Below are 5,009 nucleotides of genomic sequence, written 5' to 3'. Positions count from 1 at the left end.
ACTATAGTCTACCATTGGTACGGTCTCATTTGCTTACACCTCTTCCTCTTGCCTTGTCTTCAGCTGAGAAATACACATGCCTGGTGGATCTCTTTCTCTCTCTCTCTCTCCCTCTCCCTCTTTCTCCCTCCCTCCCTCCCTCTCTCCCTCTCTCCCTCTCTCTCCCTCTCTCTTCCTCTCTCTCTCTCTTTCTCTCGACTGTGTAAGCCCCTCAAGGGCAGGTCTTTGTTCACTGCTTTATCCCAAGTTCCTAGATGATGTTTGGCATTTGGCAGGTGTTCAGTCATTACTGGTTGAATGAATGGATGAATGCATCGGTGAAGGTAACAGTGGGTTTCAGAGGGATTGTATTGCCCTCTGGAAAAGTTGGGCACATGCTTCAGTTCTGTTAATTTCCCACATTAAGTTGTTCCATTTTTATTATGGAAAGAAGAGCTTCATTCTGAGGAGCATTTCTTGTGTTGCCCTCCTGAGGAACTGAGTCCAGGGAAGCCTGGAAATCACTGTCCTTGTCCCTTGGAGTGCAAGGGTAGGGAGGTAAAGGGAGCTTAATGGGACTGATTCTGAAGCTGTCACACCAACTAACCCTGAGTTCCTGGTTATGCTCTGGAAAGACCTCTATCAGGAAAGAGCAACCTGTTGCCTCAAGTAACAACTTCCTGGCATTTTTCTGGCTTTTTGGATCCACCTCCGAGTGGAGAGTATTCAGGATGCAATTGGAATACACACCAGGAGCTTGGGATAGATGCTCAGAGGGAGGTGGGTCCATTGCAGCGCTGTAATGTAGATGGAGATGAGACCTTCTAAGGGGAAACATAGAAGGGCCGTGGTGGGATCCTGGAACGTGAGTGCAGCATTCCTACAGAGCCCTGGCACCCTAAAACATGACGATGAATAAGCAGCCTTTCCCATCTGCAGACACAGTGAGAGCGCCATCATACCCATCACGCTGGGATTTAGATGTGCTTGTAGGCTTGGGATGATTTGCCTAATTGATAAGAATCTATTTACTAAAACACAAAATGAGATTTGTGACCTTGAAAGAATCAGGTACCCTTGATGGGAGAGGGATGAGTAGAAAGCATTGGTCAGTGATGTAACAGAGCCCTTTGATCTGGCTCCAGCCATGGTGTTAATTGCTCTGTTGAGTTTACATCTCCAGGCCTCTGGTATCCTAGCATCTCTGGGCCTGAGCCCAAGGGCTCAGATGTTGGTGGCATATCAGAGCTGGGCATGGTCCCTGGTGAGATTACCTCATATGTGATCTGAGAGAGCGCACTGGAGTTTATTACCAAATTTTATTTTCATAATATGAACAAAGATTTAACAGTCCATGTTACTGAAAGGAAATCCCAATGAAATCTTCCTGGCTGGTGTGTCTAAGGTTAAGAAAAAGAGAGAGAGAAACCTGAGACTAGATGATTTCTAAATTGTTTAGTTGGGCAACTCTGTTCAGAATATCAGCAAATCAATGCATGATTGTTAATTTTGATCACTAGGGTTGATGAAGAGGTGTAGGAAAAACAACCCATGCCAAACTGTCTTCTGAGCAAGTAAAGATTTTGTACAAGATGAATCACAGCCAAGTTGGTGTTGTGGGCATGAGGATGTCTTTTTTTTAGAAGATTTATTTATTTTGAAAGGCAGAGTTACAGAGAGGCAGAGGCAGAGAGAGAGAGAGAGAGAGAGAGAGAGAGAGAGGTCTTCCATCTGCTGGTTCACTCCCCAGATGGCCACAATGGCTGGAGCTGCACCAATCCAAAGCCAGGAGCCAGGAACCTCCTCTGGGTCTCCCACACAGGTGCAGGGGCCCAAGGACTTGCGCCATCTTCTACTGCTTTCCCAGGCCACAGCAGAGAGTTAGAAGAAGAGCAGCCATGACTTGAACTGGTGCACCTACCATGCCACAGCACTGCAGGTGGTGGCTTTACCCGCTACACCACAGGCTGGCCCTGATGATGCCTTTGTTAAGCGTGGACGACTTCCTAGTCCTAACTGTACACAAGCAGCTGATGGGTACTCAACTGTTCAAGTTGGATTTGCTGAAGTATTCAGGGAAAGTGCCCCTCCTCCCGCCCCGCCCCTCCCAGCAGCATTCAGCTCCTTTGGTTGTTGGATCTCCAGGGGATGATAATCACCAGCACAGAAGCCCCCTGTGGACATTCCCTTGCCTTTTTAGGAGCTTTCACAGAAATTAATACATGGAGCAAAGAGTTCCTGCGAAATAATTTCTCTTTGTGATGAATGCCTAGATAGAGAAGTATAGCAAACACCTGCAACCTGCAAATACTTACAGCAGAAAGACCCAAGACCTAATGCATGAAAAACAAGAAACCAAGTGCCTTTTTTTTCTTTTTTATTTAATAAATGTGAATTTACAAAGTCCAACTTTTGTATTGTTGTGGCTCCCCCACCCCCCCACCGCCAACCTCCCTCCCTCCCGCGGCCCTCCCCTCTCCCACTCCCTCTCCCATCCCGCCCTTCATCGAGTTTCATTTTCAATCACCTTCATATACAGAAGATCAACTTAGTATATACTAAGCAAGGATTTCAACAGGCTGCACTCACACAACTGCATAAGGTATAGGGCATTGTTCGACTAGTAGTGTTGTTTTTAAGTTTTATAGTAAAACACATTAAGGACAGAGATCCTACGTGGGGAACCTGTACTCAGTGACTCAGTGTTGGTTTAACAATTGGCACTCTTATTTATGACATCAGCAATCACCCGAGACTCTTGCTATGAGCTGTCTAGGCTATGGAAGCCCCTTGACCAACTGCCTTCTTTATAGTAAGGAATGCCATATTGACATACAATGCCCATAATAAAGGCTGATTTGGCTAGTTTATTCATTTCCATCTAACTTGTTTCTTTGAAATGTTCATTTCCAAGAGCTAATCGCTGAAGCCGTGGAAATGGCAGTTTTACATCTTCGTTACAAAATCCTGTGTTTTGCTTGCATGGAATTTAAAGGCTCATTTCTTATTTGTATTAGGGTTTTGGTAGCTCTCCGTCTCTTTGACAAAAGTCCCTGTGCATGACATGTTGAAGGTAGAGATTTTCAGCTGTAATGCCAAGGCAAGGATTTAATACTGGCACCGATCTTGGGCAGCTGTGCATAAGGCTTGCAAAGAAGTGCCCAGACTCTTGGAAAGTGGAGCTGGGAGACGAGCTCTGCTTAGAGGTGGCAGGAAGAGGCTGGGGCAGGCAGGAGCACCCAGCCCCAGCGTGGCCTGGAGCAGGTATGACTTAGATAGACATGGTGCAGAGCTTGGGATCTGGAATGAGCCTGAACTATAAAGTGTTCCAGCTCTGCCTTTTTCTAGCTTCATGATCTTTGGACAAGTCACTGTGTAAGCCTTGGTTTATTTATCCTACGAAGTAGGGACTAAAAACTATACCTAATTAATTCCTGTTGAGTTTATGTATGTAAGACCCCTAGCAAGGGCTAGTACAATGAAGAGTTCAATAGATGATTTTTTATTGTTATTTTTAATATTTTTTGTTATGTGTATGTTAGAGGTTGTTTAGCTAGGTCCAAGCCAGGAGCCACATATTCAATTTAAGTCCCTCCTGTGGGTGGCAGGGGACCAAGTACTTGAGCCAATACCCGCTGCCTCCCAGGACCTGTGTTAACAGGAAACTGAAATCTGAAGTGGAGCCGGGACTCAAACCAGGCACCATGACATGGAATATGGGCGTCCCAGGAAGTTCTTAACTACTGCACCAAATGCCTGCCCTGTTATTATTTTTATAGGTGAACAGGCCAGGTTCTTTGTGTTAATGATCTGCCAACCTAAGGAAGCAGGTGGGCAGCAGGTGTCTTGGCAGAGAAGGCGGCTCTCATATCCCCAGGCTTAGGAGCCTAGGCAGGATCCTCCAGCAACTCAATAGATTGCTCCCATTATCTCCAGGACCACAGTTTTTGTCTGCCCTGCTTTATAATCCCATTGGGTGGGAGAGGATTGCCAGGCATGGAGGCTCCCCGTGTGGATTTTGTTGAAAGCCCAAGTTCTCCTCGCACAGAATTCTCATGCTGCACATCACCGTCCCCTGGGGTGCATTCCTAATAAACCAATGCCTGAGCTCCACCTCTCGACACTCTGCTATAATTATTTGGGAAGAAGATTTAGGCATTGGTATTTTAACAGCTCACTGGTGGATTCTAATGTGCAGCCAGCTTGGAAAACTACTGACTAGCAGTTTAACAAGTAAACTAAGCAATGCTTGAATGCGATGGAATCAGTGAACACAATAATTGCCAAAGCCATAATTCTTTTTAAAAATTAAAAGAAAATTATTTGTGGAGAGAGAGAGCGAGAGAGCGAGTGAGCGAGCAAGAGTGAGAGAGCTTTCCTATCCACTGGTTCACTGTCTAATGCCTGCAATGGTTAGGAGGTCGAAGCCTAGAGCTGTAACTCAATCCAAGTCTCCATTGTGGGTCACAGGGACCCAACTACTTGAACCATCACTGCTGCCTCCCAGGGTCCATATTAGCAGGGAACAGAAATCAGGAGCTGGAGCCAGGGACCAAACCCAGGTTCTCTGATGAGGAACCCAGGCATCATAACCAGTGTCGTCATCTTTTTTTTTTTTTTTTTTTGACAGGTAAACTTAGAAAGTGAGAGATAGAGACAGAGAGAAAGGTCTTCCTTCCATTGGTTCATCCCCCAAATGGCCGCCCATGGCCGGCGCACTGTGCTGATCTGAAGCCAGGAGCCAGGTGCTTCCTCCTGGTCCCCCATGCAGGTGCAGGGCCCAAGCACTTGGGCCAACCTCCACTGCACTCCTGGGCCGCAGCAGAGAACTAGACTGGAAGAGGGGCAACCGGGACAGAACCTGGAGTGCCGGCACTGCAGGCAGAGGATTAGCCTAGTAAGCCATGGCACTGACCAACCAGTATCTTAACTATTAGGACCAACACCTACCCCCAACTCTTAATTCTTTAGTAACCAGTTGGAATAATTGATTCTTCTTCAGTTTGGCCTTCCTGGCATTTGAGATCGCT

The sequence above is a fragment of the Oryctolagus cuniculus genome, chromosome 1, assembly GCF_051225735.1.
Source record: "Oryctolagus cuniculus isolate XC-2025 breed Fujian yellow rabbit chromosome 1, ASM5122573v1, whole genome shotgun sequence".
NCBI lineage: Eukaryota > Metazoa > Chordata > Mammalia > Lagomorpha > Leporidae > Oryctolagus > Oryctolagus cuniculus.
Note: the sequence above shows the minus strand (reverse complement) of the source record.